A 19276-nucleotide genomic window follows, 5' to 3' on the forward strand; every position below is an offset into this window, starting at 1 on the left:
TTCAACCCTTTCATTCACAATAAGAATATTCTGAAGTGCTTTTTTTTTCTGTGACTCTTTGGAGATTTTTTCAGTCTATTTTTATTACATCTGTTAGATTTATATCTGTAATTTTCTAAACAGACATATAAGAACGGGGACTAAATTTTTTACTTTCATAAAATAGAAGACTCTCTCTCTCTCTCCTTTTTTGCAGGAAGTCATCCTCTTCGTCTTCACTTACTTTGTAAGGCAGAGAACACAAAGACACTGGTCTGGAGCACGTGTGATGTAATACCTTTGATTGGACCAACATAGGTTTTGCTCTTTAGCTTCAAAGATTCAAAGAAACTTTATTGTCATTTAGGAAACACAAGTGCTACCTAAACACAATTTTTAGTGTCAGGTGTTTTACAGCAGAAAACAAGCACAAAAAGACAGACATGATAGATATTAAAGAATAAACAACAAATATAGTACAAAACTACATTTCTAAGTAGGTGTCGCACATGCTTGTACACTATTTATTACATTGGTCAACACTGACTTCTAGCTAATTAACACATCAAAATAAAAGTATACTATGCACAGAGGTGAGATTGGGTCATATTGCACATAAGGAAGTGACTAGAATTGCGCTTAAATGAGAATATATTAATTTTAGTATGCAATAAATAAATAAAATTATTGTATGAAAAAAAGATAAAGAATGAGAGTGTAGCAATCTATTATAGTTTTGATACATCCAGATTTATGTCTGCATTAATGAGTCTTATTGCAGTTGGATAAAAACTATTCATGAATCTGGAGGTCCTGCAGCGGATACTTTGTAACTTTCTACCAAATGCAAGTTTAGTGAACCAACCATACGCTGGATGAAAAGTGTCACTCAGTATTTTGCAGGATCTCTTTTTACATATCAGTTAAACGAGCTCCTGTAAGGTAGGAAGACTAGTGCCCATGATCATTTCTGCTGTTCTTATTATTCTTTGCAGCGTCTTCCTTTCGGCCATTGTTCTGTTACCGATATATACAGTGCAGTTGCTGGTGATAATGCTCTCGATGGCTCCTCTGTAAAAGGTATTTAGAGTATTCATAGAGAGCTTTGCTTTTCTCAGACCAGAACAGGTCCTTTGTGGTCTTCCAGTCAGGAAATCGAGGATCCAGTTGCACAGCCCTTTACTTATGCTGAGGTTGATTAGCTTATCTATAAGTTGCATTGGAATCACTGTATTGAATGCTGAGCTGAAATCTGTGAACAACAGCCTGGCATAGTTGTTCTTCTCTTTAAGATACTCAATAAGGGGTTAAAACCAGGCATGAGAGATGCAGAACTATAGACTCTTATACCTAGAACATTTCCCTTACCCTTCTTTCTGAAAGAAGGGAGCAGAAATTACTTCCTCTTTCCTCTCTAACCCTATACTGTCTCCTCTGGCTCCAAGACTACTCTTCAAACCCAGGTCATAGGTTCATAGGATGATACTAGGCTATTGGCCTGGTGGCCCTTATAAGCTTAGCCAAGAATATCACCCATGTTCCCTCAAAGTCAGCACCTGTTTTCCCTACCCAGCAGGGACACAGGTGAGATCCCAGGAGTATATTTTCTGTTTCCCATCCAGTTCTCCAGGTTCCTCTTAAAGAGGGCTATTGAGGTACTCTGCTTGACATGGAGAGGGAGTCTGTTCCACAGATGGAGGAGTCATTGGGACACAACTCTATCCTGCCAACAAGTTCTAATAATATCACAGACCAGGTTGAGTCCTTGTGTGTGGGTTAAGCGAGTGGAGATTGATTTACAAATATGCAGCAACTCCATCAAGGCTGAGTCTGAGACGGCCTTGTATGGAGATATAAGTCACCTCTGAGCAGTCTGTAGGAGACTGAGTAGAGGGACGAGGCTTTTAACCCATCTGTATAAGATAGGTGTTTGAGACCCTGGATTTTCCTGATCAGGAACCTCTGTGATCTCTCCATCTGCTGCATGTGCTTGGCAAGGTACATGCTGAAGGAGGCATTGTACTCGATAATGGGTCTGATAAGGGAGGAGTAGAGGGATGTTAAGACCTCCTTGCTCCTGGATGAAATACCCTTACTTATGAGGTGGGCCATGTAGAATGCCTTCCATACAATGAAGGCAACATGGTGGTAAAAAGTCAGGTGCCCAAGTCCTTCATGACTGATTCATGCTTAGTACATTGTTATTAATGTGATAATTAGTGGGGACACCATTTTCTACAAAGGGGATAATGATGCATTTCTTGGCATTCAGCTTGAGACCATGCTTCTGGCACCAGTCATTAGTTTGAGTAAGGCCTCTTGGAGGATGGTCACATCACTAGGGGAATTTATAACAGTGCCCAGCTTGCAGTCATCTGCAAACTTGGTCAGCCACAGACCACTGGTTTTGGCTTGCACCTTAGAAAAGCATATCCCAAACAGTAGAGGCCACAAGACCAATCCTTAGGGTGCGCCGCTTGTTACGGGTCTACTACTAGAAGTGGCTTCCCCTATTTTGATTAAGTGGGTTCTATCAGTGAGCCAGTTAGCTACCCATCTGGTAACATATGGGTTGATGCCTAGCTAGGAGAGGTTATCTATTATGCCTGAGTGGGGAATAATGTCAAAGGCTTTGGCTAGGTCAAGGTAGGCTGTGTGCACTGTCTTCCCCTCATCCATGGGTTTGGTGACTGTGTGGGATTGAGTGTTTGAAGGTGGCCAATGTCCTTGTTTATAAGGTCCATGATAATGCATTCCATGGCCTTGCAGATCAGGCTAGTTAGGCTGATGGGCCTATAAATGCCTGGGTCAGTGGAACCTCAAGCTTTGTGCAGAGGGATGCCAGTGGCTGTCCTCCATTCTGCTGGGATGAAGCCATTGCACAGGCTTTCGTTGAATAGGGTGCCTAGTGGTGGTGAGAGCTCTTGCCTTAGTTCATATAGGACACAGCCAGGGATGTTATTGGGACCCATGGAGGCTGTATTTTTTTGCCTTTGAGAAGGCATTAATAACCTGCTCCCTGGTGATGAGGGGAGTGGACAGATTCTTGGGATTATACTGGTTTACTGATGGGATGACAGGGGGGTGAAGTTTTCACTGAACTTGTCTGCCAGCAGGTTGGCTATATCTATGGCATTTGTGTATGTGGTATTCTTGACCACCAATTCAGAACAGATTTGGGAGTTACCTTTGAGATTGCAGATGTATGTGAAATAGCACTTGTGATTGTTCTTAGTGGATGTGACTAATTTGGACTCGAAGTTAGCCTTAGAGGATCTCACCAGTGACCTTATTTGCTTGTTCAGACAAAGGAGAGATTGCTTCCAACTTGGCACCTGCTCCTTCTTGGTCCTACACTGCAACAATTTCCTTTTATTATAGAGTCTGTTTATTACTGCTATCCACCAAACAGGTTTACTTTTCGTTGAGGAAGATGATTTGGTCCTGTCAGGTATTGCTAAGTCCATGCAGCTATATAGGTGCTCATATAGTTTTTTGGTGTAGGCTAGGACATTAGTGCTTGTTCCAACTGAAGGGATGGTGGCTGTGAAGCTGCTTATACCTGCTCTCAGGAGGTTGTAGTCAGCTTTGGAAATGTTTTTTGTTTGACCCTGGCGGGGGGGGGGGGGGGTCAGGGCAAATGGTTACTTCAAAAGTGATTGATTTATGGTTGGATCTTACCAAGGAGGATGACACTGTAGTGGTGCTACAGTGGCTACTCAGGTTGGTTAGTACCAGGTCCAGGATATTTTCACCTCTTGTGAGGGTTTCAACCAGCTGATCCAATGCATTGGCATTGACAAAGTCGAAGAGTCTCTGGGCATTCGTGTTTGATCTAGAATAGGTCTTCCACTCCATGGTTGGGTAGTTAAAGTTGCCCAGGATTAGGGTAGAAGGTTGAATCTTGATGGATTCAAGTAAGTCCAGATAGGTGGAGTGGGTCTCCTGAGTCATAGTTGGGGGTTTGTAGCTAGCTATGATTTGAATATGTGTTTTGTCAACAGTTAACTCCACCTAGAGTGTCTCCTGTGCATCATACTGTTTGACCAGCCTGGAGGTGTATATGTCTTTGATAAATGTTGAAACACCACCTCCTTTGGCTTTGTAGCCCTCTGTTTGGGGTCTGAAAGCATGGTAGGATAAGTAACCTGGTAAAGCTGGGGTGTTCTCCGCAGCTTTGAACCAGGCTTCAGTGGCTCCACAAATGCCACCGTCTTCCAGGGTGAGGAATGCTTGCAAGTGGGTCATAGTCAAGGCTCATCCCTATGATGGAGATCATACTACTGCTCCTTAGTTTTGTTAATATCATGTGTCAATCACATAATAGTCAGGTGATGTGGCACTACTAACCACAAGTCTCTGCTAAGGAAGAATCTGAAAAGCAAACCTGGCCTTTCCTTCTCTGAAGGCAGGATTAAGCAAAGCTCCTTCCCAGCTCATCTTCGTAGAATCGAATGCCATCTTATCTGGCCTAAAGTAGCATTCAGTCAACCAATTAAACTCCCTAACCATTTCCTCTCAGAGAGGATCAATAATTCAAGTTGAATGCATCAGGTTCCTAAATGTACCATTCTCTCACCTTCTCAGAACAGATAAGTGAAACTGTCAAAAAGATACATAATAAACTTAGCAGATTGTACCAATAGATTGAACCTTGGGTACCAGACTTACTGTAGAAAAAATTGCACCCATTCCATCACTAGCCCATAGTAGGTGGTTTAAACATCCCCTTCACTAGGTGACCAAGACAAGCTTATTAATGCCTAGATCACAGCAGCCATATTTACTGCTGTGTCTTTGCGGTACTCTCAGTGCTGCAGCATACTTGTAAGACTGGAGTGGCTTTCTTTACAAATCTTTTAGCATGTATTCGGGGATTATTTGCTTTTTCTCTTGCATGCCCACCAACATCTGTTGCAGGTCCTCTTTTCTGGTATAAACTTTAGATCCTCAGTAAATTTCATAATAGAGCATATTCTACTTCCATACACATTTTGTGGAATTATTTACCCTCCTTTAGGGGCACTGAGTCACCACTACCTTTCAAAATGTGTTAGAAACACATTTACTCAGTCTACAGCATTGTGCAGACTGCAGACTACAGGCGGCACTGAATGCAAGATGATTTAGCTAACCACTTGTTAATCTACCATCACTTTCTCCATATATATATATATATATATATATATATATATATATATATATATATATATATATATATCTAGGATCCGTACAGAATGTACTATTTAACCGAATGTGCCGGTTGTACTACAGTGCGGATAAGGGAAAATTCCCTTTTCCCCACTGTAGTGCGAACTTGGAGTGAGAATATTAAAGTAGGGGAGGTGTGGGGGGGGGGTAGGCCCCCCTGCATAGAAGTAGGTTTAATGTTGTTTTTTTTTTTTTTTTAACATACTTTACCGTAAGTGCTTTTAAGGTGAAAGCACTTTCGGTAAAGTATGTTCAGTGATAATGGATTCGGACATTTGATCTTTTGATCAAAAGTCCTAGATCCATATTTATATAAATATATATATATATATATATATATATATATATATAGATATGTATAGTAAAAAGTGCTACATGTAATAAAAAAGGTTGTGGGTCATAACTCTATCTTTTTTTTAACTACTATACTGTTGCAATGCATAATTAAAAAGTGTGCCTAATTCATATTTAAAAAAAATCTTAACAAATCTAGTTTACAGAAAAGCACATCCCCTTAGTGCTGAGTTAGTAAAGCAAAGGTTCACGCAAACAAGCATATAACAGAGCCAATGTAGATATTTAATATATAATGGAAGGCTCCAGTACACACAACAAGACTGGTTTTAGAACTACTATTATGCCTTTGCCAGTTCTAAATCGATTCTATAAAAGTTTAATTTAATAATTCATTTGGTGTGACCATAAGACTCTAACCACCAATTATATTTAAGTTATAGTTAAACAGTTATTACCATAAACAATAAACCATGTATGAAATTATGTATAACACTGATGGCTCAGTGGTGCAGCGGTTAACGTTGTTGTCTCACAGCAAGAGGTTCTTCATTTTGATTCTCAGCTAGGCTGCCTTCTGTGTGGAGTCTGCATGTCCTCCCTGCATTCGTGTGGGTTTTTTCCCGGGTGCTCCGGTTTCCTTCCACATTACAAAGACATGCATCTGGAGCATTTCTCCCCCAGGCCTCTGCTGAAAATTGGACTGTTCCAAGTTGGACTTTCCCGGTTAACAAATGTTAAATAAATAAAAATAAATAATACTGTAGGAGATATCCCTGCCAACTACTTTATCTAACTCCTAAGCAATTAACAAATAAAAAATAAACTCAGATACATTTAAACCCGATAAGAATAATATTCCTAAATAAATTATCCACATTCTTTCTTTGTTAACTGTTTATAATTATAGTTATCAGTATCTATAAGTACAGGTTCAGCACTTTTTACTTTAAAGTATATTTATATAAGGTATTATTCATCCTTATATATCAGACATCACTTAAGGAAACAAGTATTCTTAATTTAAATGAATGAGAGGTCTGCACAACAAAGATGTTATATTAAGTAAACTATGTAGTCCATTTTACATGTTATAAAATAGCAGGTACCATAAATCTTATTACTATTTTACTAGGAAACATATTATTCTGTATATCAGGAGAAATCTGTTAGAAAGGAAGGTGCTAATGTTATATTTGTAACTACTTGAGGGAGTAACACCAGGAAATTTAGAGGTCATTCAAAAATGTCAGCCTGTTTTATGTGAAGGCAGATTCTTTCATGAGCTTATGACAGATAGTTGTACTTTGGTATATAGAAGGACGAAGAATTCAGCACAGATTTTCGACACATATCAATATTAGAATAATTCATTTATAGATATTAATATGGCTTAGATAATGACTAGTTCTTACCCACGGTGCTGTTATATATGTAGATATATACAACAGACTAATAGTTTTTCTAGTAAAATAGTAATAAAATTTATAATATCTGTTTTTATAGCATAGTATAGACTGGATTGTTTATTTTCTATTATGTTTTTGTGGAGTATTTTAAGTCCATTTAAATTCAGGGTACATCAATAGTTAATATATTCGCTGATATTAAAGACAAAAGCACTGACAATATATTTTTGGGTCCATTTAGTGTGTTTGGTTTGTGATATCCCACTAACTGTAAAACCTCCCATTTTGAAAATACCACTCAGTAGTGCATGTAAGCAAAAATTAAAAAAGAAAAAAAAACTCTACAGACATTTTTTTTGTAGGGAGAGAAACCCTCCAATGTCTATGTGGCAGGCTACATGTCTTATACCTGCTATATATTAAGATACTTCTTGTGAAAATGAGGAGTCAGCCGACCTTCTGTAAAAATGTGTAAAAAGATATGAAAACGATGGGCACTGAGCCATCTAGTAGGCTATTGCTAATAACACCGCTGTTTGCACGAACATTGTAGTTTGATACTCCTTGTAGAAAGATTTTGCTTAGCTGGGTCATCTGCCTTACCTCACACAATACTGCTGAAGAATTATTATTATTTTGTCTGACTTTAAAACCTGGAGATATACCAATAGCAGCACCTTTTAGGGCAAAAACTAAAAAGAGGAGGGTGGATTTGTACAGGAAGAGTGGTTTTACTTTTATGAGTGCATTCTTTTCAGTTTGTTTTCTCTTTTTCTTTCTTTTTTTTTTTTTTTTTATTACAGAAAAATTACTTTGAATAATCATAAAGATTAAGCACAAAATGGCAGAGCAATTCATTGCTTAGTGTTGTTCTGTTAAAAAGAGACAGTGCTGTTGTATATGTTGCACTTACCATAGCAGTACATGTTCAAATTCCTTACTGCTGCAGTAGCGTTTGGCCATATGGGTTGTAGCTGCCTAGGATACAGCAACTGGCCAGCTTCACAAAGCTCTGGCTTCCTCCCACACCTTCACTCTGACTGCTGTTTGGTCATCCCAGAAGATAGAATTCAGCAGTGAGGGTCAAGACCTTTTTGTCCATACAGAAAAAGAGTATACTCATCCTGAACTTCTAAAAGATATAAATAGAAATCAATAACTTTTAGTCTCAGCAACTAACTATATACAGAAGTAGATGAAGGGCAGGTGCGTGCAACTAATACAGCAGTCAGAAACTTGAACATCTACTGTTATGGTAAGTGCAACTTCCACAACAGTACCACAGTCATCATTATCAATGCTGCAGTAGCCCTTTGACTCCATGGGTTGATTACCAAAACCTATCCTACCTTTTAGGTGGAAGGGTAAGGATCAAGGAACTGCTGGAGAATGGCCCTAGCAAAGCCAGTCCTGAACCTGGTAAAGGAATCCAGTTTGTAATGCTTTGTAAAGGTATGTATAGAGGACTGAGTTGCTGGGTCTACAATGCTTTTAGAGTCCATCCCTTTCCAGTATGCCATCATACATGACAAGGCTGTAGTAGAATGTGCCTTTCTACTGCCTTGCAATAATTTACCTTGGTGCATAGAACAGAAGGCAATATCTGAGGATAACCACCTTGAAATAGTCTGTTTTGAGACAGGTTGTCTCTTCTTTGTCTCATCATAGGTTCATAGTTTCATAGGTTGATACTAGGCTATCTGCCCTAGGGCATTTATAAGCCTAGCCAGAGTGTGTTTGGCTTTCACCACAATTTTAGATTAGTTGACTGTGCCTCTGTATAGTAGGTCACAGAAGATAGCCCTTTTGAGGTTAGTTTACTGTGCCTCTGTCTAGTAGGGACACAGAAGAGATCCCAGGGGTAAACCTATGCTCTCACATCCACTCGTCAAGATTTCTCTTGAAGAGGGTCATTGAGGGACTCTGCCTAACATGGATTGGGATTTTGTTCCAGAGTGAGGGGAGCCTCTGGGATATGAATCTGTCCCTCCAGCATGTCCTATTTATTTCTGTGCTGAGGTTTAAGTCCATGGAGCATGTAGCTCTAAGGGATTTGGATTTCCTGAGGTGGAGCATGGCCATTAATTCTGGGTTGGACATGGCTTTATACATCAGGCACAGATCGCCTCTGAGTAGGCGGTAAGCAACTGAGTAGAGCTGGAGTTTCTTTAGCCTAACTGCGTAGGGCATCTGTTTGAGTCCCTTGATCCTCTTGGTGAGGTACTTTTGGGGTCTTTCCAGTTGCTGAAGGTGTCGGATAAGGTACATCCCAAATGGGGCATTGTATTCAATTATGGGCCTGATGAGTGATGAGTAGAGGGGCACAATGACCTCTCTTGATCTAGATGTGAACCCTTTTGTGATAAGGTGGGCTATATAGAAGGTCTTTCTAACCACTTTGGCAATGTGATTGTCAAAGGAGAGATTGCTATCTACTTGGGTCCCCAAATCCCTAATTACTTCTTCCGTACTTAATGGATTACCACCTATGTGGTAATTTGTGGGCACTTTGTTTTTCCCAAAGGGGATGACTATGCACTTTTTGGCATTTAGCTTTAGGCCATGGCTCTGGCACCAGTTATCCGTCTCTGTGAGACCCTTTTGGAGGATGCTTGTGTCAGTCAGTGAGTCGATTATGGCACCCAGTTTGCAGTCATCTGCGAACTTGGTCAGCCATAGTCCTCCCATGTTAGCCTGTACCTCAGAGAAATATATACCAAACAAGAGAGGTCCCAGGACTGAGCCTTGTGGGATGCCACTTGTAACTAGTTTAGAGTCTGACATGGCACCTGCAATTCTGACCATGTGGGTTCTATCCCTGAGCCAGTTTGCAACACATCTTGTGACATAGGGGTTGATATTTAAGCTGGTGAGCTTATTTATGATGCCCAAGTGAGGTATTGTGTCGAAGGCTTTTGCGAGGTCCAGGTAGGCTGTGTGGACTACCTTCCCTTCATCTATGGCCTTGGTGACTGGTTCAAAGAAGTCGACCAGGTTAAAGAGGCAAGATCTGCCCTTAACAAAGCTGAATTGGGTAGGATCCAGTGTTTGGAGGTTGCTAATGTCTTTGTTTATGAGTTTCATGATGATACGCTCCATAGCTTTGCAGACCAGGCTAGTCAGGCTTATAGGGTGATAGTTTCCAGGGTCCGTTGTGGCACCACCTTTGTAGAGTGGGACCACTGTTGCTGTATGCCATTCCTTGGGTACATGTCCTGTAGTAAGGCTGAGATTGAACAGCGACTTTATGAGACGGTTCAGTTCTTTTTGGAGTTCGTGTAAGATGCAGCCTGGGACACCGTCTGGTCCCATTGATGCTGTGTTTTTTGCTTTGGAGAGGGCAGCTCTCACCTGTGCATCTGTGATGTCAGGGTGGCTACACTCTGTTGGGATAGACATTGCTCTTTTGGGGGGAAGGGGGGGAGAAGTTTGCACTGAATCTGTCTGCCAGGATGTTGGCAATGTCTGTGGGTTCAGTGTATTTTTTGTCATTTTGAACTAACTCAGAGCATATCTGGGAGTTACCACCCGGGTTCCTGACATAACTAAAGAAGGCATTGTGATTATCTTTAGCATCTTGTGCAGTTTTTCTTTCAAAGCTGGCCTTAGATGATTTTATGAGGGATTGTAGTTTCTTGCTAGTACTGATCAGAGATGCCTTCCTTTTTTGGGATTTTGCTCTATTATGTAGTAGCTTCCTCCTTCTGCTGTACAGCTTATTTATGGCTGGGGTCCACCAGACAGGTCTCCTGCCTTTGGAGGAATGAGTCTTGGTTTTATTTGGGATAGCATGATCCATGCATTCCTGTAGGTGTCCATAGAAAGCGTTTGTAAAGGATTCTGCGGTTTGAGCCGTATTTTCCACTGGCCCGGGGGCTTTGAAGTATTCCACCTCAGTTTTGAGAAGTGCGAAGTTTGCTTTTGAGAAGTTCTTCACCGTGGTTTCCTTGGCTGGGGGTGGGGACAGGATATGGATGTCCAGTGAGATTAATTTATGGTCAGATCTTACCAATGAGGGGTATACCTCTGGTATGGAACATAGAGTCCCCATGTTGGTGATGATCAGGTCCAATATGTTTTTCCCTCTTGTGGGAGTGGTGACCAGTTGTTCCATAGCATTTGAGTTTATAAATTCTAGGAACCGTTGGGTGAGGGTGTTGGGGCTTGAGTAGTGCTCCCAGTCTATGTTTGGGTAGTTGAAGTCACCCAATATAATGGTGTTTGGAGAGACCTTCATATTCTCCAGTGTTCTCAGGAAAGCTGAGTGGGGTTCCTGAGTTTGGGAGGGTGGTCTGTAGCAGGCTACAAACTGAATGGCAGTTTTGCCCACTGTTAGATGCATATGGATGGTCTCCGATGCTTCATGCAATGCCACTAACCTGGAGGTGTGGGTATCTTTGATGAATATGGATACTCCCCCTCCTTTTGTGGTTTGGTCCGAGTTTTGGAGCCGAAAAGCATGGTATGAGGTATAACCTGGTAGTGCTGGGGTGCTCTCGGGAGCCTTGAACCAGGTTTCTGTTACTGCACAGATATCAATATTCTCCATACTGAGGAGAGCCTCGAGTGCATGCATCTTGAGGTTTAGACTTCTGGCGTTAAGCAGCATTACCCTTAGTTTCTTTTACTTTGTGTTGTCTATGGAGGTAGGTTTGTCTTTTGAGCCTTGCCTAAAAAAGGCACTATGGGGGTGGCAAGAGCCTTAGCCAGTATTCAAAAGCCCAGGGATGACAGGTGCAAGTCGTCCCTAGCGAAGTAACATGGCTTGTCGAGCATGTCATCCTAGGTTGACAGACACTGGATCCCCTTTGAATGACACCAATACTTTAGCCAATTGTTAAAATTGATCATTTTGTCTTTATACTGTGGCATCATTCTTGGTGAGGTAAGATGCTACTCAAGGTCAGGGTCATACCGGCCTTGGCTACATGATCAGAGAGCTCCTCTATGTCTCTTTTCATGTAGTCCAGGGAGGTAAGTCTCAGGTCATTCATACCAGCATGGACAATGATGGAGTCATATTTGTACTTGCTTTGGAGTGACCTGAGTGCTTGTGTTATGTGGCAGATCCTGGCACCCGACAGGCAGCTTACAGTGACATTCTCCTTGTTCAGCCTGGTGAGTGGGACGTCAGTGTGTCTGACAATAGAGTCACCTATTACAAGTGTATTAGTTGTGTTGTTTAGCCTTAAGGGCTGTGACTGTGTGGCACACTGACTTTGTGAACTATGTGATACGTGGGTATTGTTGTGGGGTAGCGGTTGCTTGGATGTCTGCTTTGGAGGTCTCTGCTGCTTGGGCAGATTTTTATTTAGAGCCTCCGAGTATGTTTTTGTGTATTTATGTGTTTGGTTTTCTGTTGCGATAGGTCTATGTGAGACTGGATTTGTGGTGTGTGTGGTTACCTTCTCCTCCTGACTGACTGCCCCAGTATTGGGTTGAGAGAGCTCAGCCTCCTGTTTGGCTATATAGTTGCATCTCTCACATATATTTGAGCTTGTTGGGAGGAGGAGAGGGTGGTCTGTGTACATAAGGCAGTTGTAACATTGCCTCAAGATTCCCAGATTCACCAGTTGGACTGGAGAGTAAACCCGAAACTGACTTTTGGACATGCCAGAATAGTATAAGGAACTACTTTTTGACTGATCAAAAAGGACTAATAGGGAGCCAAGTACTTAAAGGGAGTATAAGAGGGTGTAGTGCTTTAGTTTATTAGTGCTTACTTATAAGATTACTTATACGAGCAACTGCAGGGCTTTAGAATGAAAATAGAGTGCTTACTTTGAGATTTAGAACAGTTCTAAGGGAAAAAGTGAAGAGCAGACTTTGTGGAGCCAGGAATAGTTTAAACCAGTTTAAGCAGCGCTGCCCGATGCTGCACTATGCGCAAAATCATGCAAAACTGCACAAATGTGGGTTCTAAAGCAGGGAAACTGAAAGAGATAGGAATTGACCCAGAGCGGCCAATAAGCTACTAATTTCAGGGCTGAGACCACTCCTCCAGGGACAGATAGGCTGCTCAAAGCTCCCCTCTCTCACTGGTGAACAGAGAAGCTTCCTCCTATCCAAGTAAGGATATGGGCAACACAGGAAACTATACCACAGTCCAGAATTCAGCAAAACCTGAAATCTGGACTAATCTAGTTCAGCAAAGGCGGGAAAAGAGAATTTTTTTTGTTTTTTTTGTTTTTTTTGTTTTTTTCAGGAAACAGCAGAAAAGCACACAGACAGCACTGTAAATGCTATAAACAGGCTAGCGCACTTTAGTGTGTAGCCTACAACAGTTATACAATACAAAAACAACTTAAATTGATATAAAAGAAGTGCAAAAACTGTAAAAAGCAGAAGGCAAATGCAATTTAAACTTTTTAAAGCACAGATCAGTTAGAAATTCACTTTTTAGGCGGGAAAAGGCAGTCAGAGCAAAAAAACAGAGAAAAAAATACTTAAATCTGGAAAAGTCTCTCTTGGGTCTCTCTTCTGCCTGTATCACTCTGCAGGACACCACGAGGAGCTGTGCGGAGCTGTATACTGGTGCAAAACCATGCAAATGTGGGTTTTAAAGCAGGGAAACTGAAAGAGATAGGAATTGACCCAAAACAGCCAATAAGCTACCAGTTTCAGGGCTGAGACCACTCCCTCAGGGACAGACAGGCTGCTCAAAGCTCCCCACTCTCACTGGTGAACAGAGAAGCTTCCTCCTATCCAAGTAAGGATATGGGCAACACAGGAAACTGTACCACAGTCCGGAATTCAGCAAAACCCGAGATCTGGACTACTCTAGTTCAGCAAAGGCGGGAAAAGAGAATTTTTTTTTCAGAAAACAGCAGAAAAACACACAGAAAATACTGTAAATGCTATAAACAGGCTAGCGCACTTTAGTGTGTAGCCTACAACAGTTATACAGTACAAAAACGACTCAAATTGATATAAAACAAGTGCAAAAACTGTAATAAGCAGAAGGCAAATGCAATTTAAACTTCTTAAAGCACAGATCAGTTAGAAATTCGCTTTTTAGGCGGGAAAAGGCAGTCCGAGCAAAAAAACAGAGAAAAAATACTTAAATCTGGAAAAGTCTCTCTTGGGTCTCTCTGTTGCCTCTATCACTCTGCAGGACACCACAAGGAGCTGTTCGGAGTTGTATACAATAACAAACTTTTTAAATCACAGAATCGCTAAAAAAAAAAAAAAAAAAACTGGAGTTTTAAGCGGAATTAGTTAAGACAGCAAGAAAAGCAGAAAAGTGATACTTAATCACTCCAAAGTCACTCTTTTGTCTCCCTGCTGCTGTAGACTCTGCAGAACACCTGGAAGTCACTTGCTGAGCGGAATACAAATGTAAGAACTATGCAAAGTTTTTATAGCAGGGAAGTGAAAGAGATAGAAATTAGCCCAAAATGGCCAATAAACTACTAACTTCTGGGCTGAAACCACTCCTCCAGGGACAGATAGGCTGTACAAAGCTCCCCTCTCTCACATGTGAACACAGAAACTTCCTTCTACCCAAGTAAGGTAATGGCAACACAGAAACTTGTAACACAGCCATGGATTCAGCAATAACCTGAAAACTGGACTATACTAGTTCAGAAAGGTGGGAAACAAGTATATAATTTTTTTTCAGAAAATAGAGCAGATACAATTAAAATTAGCACAAAAAGGCCAATAAACTACTAACTTCTGGGCTGAAACCACTCCTCCAGGGACAGATAGCCTGCTCAAAGCTCCCCTGTCTCACAGGTGAACAGAGAAACTTCCTTCTATCCAAGTAAGGTATGGCAACACAGAAACTTGTAACACAACCCTGGATTCAGCAATAACATGAAAACTGGACTATACTAGTTCAGAAAGGTGAGAACAAGTTTATATATATATATATATATATATATATATATATATATATATATATATATATATATATTCCCGAAAATAGAGCAGATACAATCAAAACAACACTTTACCAAATTAACCAGTTAAAAAGCTTAAAACTGAGCCCTGTTCCAGCAGTCTTCAATCAGACAAGTTCTAACTACACAGTCCTGCCACTAGGGTACAGAGAAACCTTCTCCAAAAAAGATGGCCTGGGTCAGTGCACAAGTCATACAAACAAAGCTAGATCCAGCTGGCCTGAATCAAGTCTATGCTACAGCAAACAAGGCATACCGATTTCAGAAGGAAACAGTTCAAGTAAGCATGCACAATAAGCCTTTAACCAGAAATTCCCAGCTCAGAAGGGCAGAATCTAGCCTCTCCACCCACAAGAGTGCAGACCACAAACCTTCTTTATGTAAAATAACTGGCCTGAAGCCCAAGTCCTTAACCTAGAACTAATACACTTTTAGAATAACAGACACTGAGCCTTCAATCAGCAGTTCCCAACTTAGAAGGATGTACGCTACCTGTCCTGCCACAACAGTGCAGACCACAAACCTTCTTAATGTAAAACAACTGGTTTGAAGCCCAAGTGCTTAAACCAAGGGCCTTAGAATAACAGTTACAATTTAATCAGGCTACTAACAAGCAGTAATAAAGGCAGCAGAATAAATTTAATTGAGTACTTTTAAAAGAGGCAAAAGCAAAATAAGGTAATAAAGTAGGAAGAAACACAAATATGGTAAGGCAGATGAAGTGCAAATTTTTTTTTTTGAGATGGAGGAAACAGAACAGATTAAGATACTATAGGGGAATGCCCTTTCCAAGTGCTCTCTCTGTACACCGCAGAGGAGATGGGGCTGGTAAGAGTATCCAAAATCAAAATATGATCTCACTGTACTCAGTTGAGTGAACGAATGAGATGGGTGGAGGAGGAGTGTGCAAAAAGAGATTTACAGCAGGGGCGGGCACTCCCAAAGCCACCAAGATTAACACCACAACAAGAAACAGGGAGGGGGGTGGGGAACTAACTGCAGAGATTCAGTGACACAATATTTACTGAATCCAAGACACACAATATTTACTCACTCAAATCTTAAATAAGTGCAGAAAATTTACTTAAATCAGCTTGTGTCCAGTTGATATATGCAGACAAGTCTCAGTAGCCGGCAACCTGATTTAAAATGATTACTAGAAATGTAACCAACACAGATTTTAATGCTAGCAGAAACCCCCAAGCTAATTAACACTAACAAAGGAATTTCAAAGCAGTCTAACAACTTTCAGTGAGCTCAGATGGCTAACTGCAGAGATTCAGAGACAATATTTACTGAATCCAAGACACACAATATTTACTCACTCAAATCTTAAATAAGTGCAGAAAATATACTTAAATCAGCCTGCGTCCAGTTGATATATGCAGACAAGTCTCAGCAGCCAGCAACTCGATTTAAAATGATTACTAGAAATGTAACCAACCCAAAAAATCTCCCAAAAGATCCTATACTACCCTAAAAATACCCCAATCCTCACTAATCTCATCTCCCCTTACAAAAATCTTGCAACTCTACGCTCAGCAAATAAACTTCAAATCTCTTCCATTAAATCCAACAACAAAGCTGGGGACTCACTCTTCTCAAACACCATAGGAAAGAGCTGGAATCATCTTCCTTCTGAACTTTCCAACCTTACTTCTACTCTACTTTTTAAGAAGAACCTTAAAGAATATCTTAAATCCCACTGGCTTTGTCCCTGCTCCAAACCTGACTGATATCTCTTGCCCCCTCATACTCTTTCTCAAAAAAAAAAAAAAAAAAAAAAAAAAAAAAACTATTTTTGTTTTACTTTATCTATCTTCTGTTTTAATTTTTGTTTTTACTCATAGTATTTGATTCTAGCCTAAATTTGTTAAATAACTCTGTATAACTCTACCTTTTAATGTTAATTTTGTAACAAATTTTATTTTATTTTAATTATACTTTATTGTATTTCCTTGTCATTGTTGCTGCTCGGAGCTTTTCTCCCCGGGCCTCTACTGAAAATGTACATGTATCCAGTTAGACTAGCCCGGTCAACAAATGTAAAATAAATAAATAATAAATAAATTTTAATGCTAGCAGAAACCCCAAGCTAATTAACACTAACAAAGGAATTTCAAAGCAGTCTAACAACTTTCAGTGAGCTCAGACTGCAGAGACTCAGAGACACTATATTTACTGAATCCAAGACACACAATATTTACTCACTCAAATCTTAAATAAGTGCAGAAAATATACTTAAATCAGCTTGTGTCCAGTTGATATATGCAGACAAGTCTCAGTAGCCAGCAACTCGATTTAAAATGATTACTAGAAATGTAACCAACACATATTTTAATGCTAGCAGAAACCCCAAAGCTAATTAACACTAACAAAGGAATTTCAAAGCAGTCTAACAACTTTCAGTGAGCTCAGATGGCTAACTGCAGAGGTTCAGAGACACAATATTTACTGAATCCAAGACACACAATATTTACTCACTCAAATCTTAAATATGTGCAGAAAATATACTTAAATCAGCTTGTGTCCAGTTGAAATATGCAGACAAGTCTCAGTAGCCAGCAACTCGATTTAAAATGATTACTAGAAATGTAACCAACACAGATTTTAATGCTAGCAGAAACCCCCAAGCTAATTAACACTAACAAAGGAATTTCAAAGCAGTCTAACAACTTTCAGTGAGCTCAGATGGCTAACTGCAGAGATCCAAAGACACAATATTTAAGAAATAAATAGCTGATCTGCTTTTCAAAAGGATGTAGTTCTGTTAAAATAGTACCCGAGAGGCCTATGCAAGTTCTGGTTCTGAAGATCTGGGTAGACCTCTGGAAGATTGGTGACTTGATTCAAAGTAAACTCTGATACAGCATTGGGCATAAATAAGGGGTTTTATTCTTAATGAGACCCTATCTATATGGAAGACCAGACTGAGTTCACTCACCATGAGAACTTAACTCCGATACTCTTCTTGCAAATATCAGCGCAATACGAAGCTCCATTTTTCATGTGGTGAACCTTAAATGAACTTGATGAGCTGGTTCAAAGAAAGACATATTTAGTTTTCCCAGGCCAAATTTAAGGTCCCAGGAATGGGACATCTATTTTGTAGGAGGTCTAATATGTAAAACCCCCTTAAGAAACTGTTATCAAAAAGAGAGAAAAGAAAAGAGAGGTTTCATGGGGAAGACATGCTGAAATTGCTGCAAGATGTACCTTGACAGAGGGGTAAGACAGGCCAGAGTAAAGTAACTCACACAGATATTTCAGAATCAGTGGTACATAATTTCTGATAGGACCCTCGTTATTACGTAGGCACCAAATAAACATTGTTTTCAAATTGCCAATATAAGATTTCTTAGTAGCAGATTTTCTTGCCTCCTTTAGTATCTGTTGCACTTTGTCATGAAAAAGGTGCTTAAAAGGAATCACAACTGAATCATCCAGGCAGTTAGTTGAAAATGTTTAGACAGGGGTTTATCAAACTCACCCTGTCTTGTGTAAGTAGAACCAGTCTGCATAAAAATATTTTAAATAAATTTAGTGCATTACTGTGGAGGTGTGCAAAGCAGAAGTTTATGAGTTAGGTGCTACAGGATAACACCTATGCCTTGTGTAAGTTTGGCACAAGGTGCCTGCAATGGGCATAACATATTTCATGAACTCCATCCTTTACATCTACTTCTTCCTGAACATTTACCAATGATTTACAGCTCCAGACACTGTCATTGTCATAATTCAGGCTGCTGGACAGACAAAGGGTAGTTCATCAATGGTTACATTATGCCTTTACATAAACTAGGGTAGCTCATTATTTGTGAGGCATTTGCCATCTAGGCCTTATTAAACAGCAGAGGGTAATTTCTTATGAGAGTGGATGGATAAGGTTGCAGATCACCAGTGTAAGAGACACTAGAAACAATATTACTATTTGGATGTATAGAATGGTCAGTTAAAATAAAATTCAGCAAAATGATTGACATGGTTTATTATATTAATAGTGATAGCATGATGTAAAACCAAATATTCTTTTTTCAGTTTCATAAGCAATATTGTTGTGCTGCCCTTGACTAGCAAAGGTAGGTACAGCATATTTTGTGCCTGAAGTTAAGATATTGATAAATACACACACACACACACACAACCACACCCCCCCACACACACACACACACACACACACACACACACACACACACACGCGCACGCACACACACACACACACACACACACACACACACACACACACACACACACACACACACACACACACACACACACACACACACACACACACACACACGCACACACGCACACACACACACACACACACACACACGCACACACGCACACACACACACACACACATTGACTTTTCCATTACAAATGTAACTGGCTTACTCATAAAGCGGTTTGATTTTTGGTGTTGCTTTATATTACTGAAGAAGTAGAAAATTACATTAACCTACCTCCATATAATCA

The sequence above is a fragment of the Protopterus annectens genome, chromosome 17.part0 (assembly GCF_019279795.1).
Source record: "Protopterus annectens isolate FY-2018-M chromosome 17.part0, PAN1.0, whole genome shotgun sequence".
Lineage (NCBI taxonomy): Eukaryota > Metazoa > Chordata > Ceratodontiformes > Protopteridae > Protopterus > Protopterus annectens.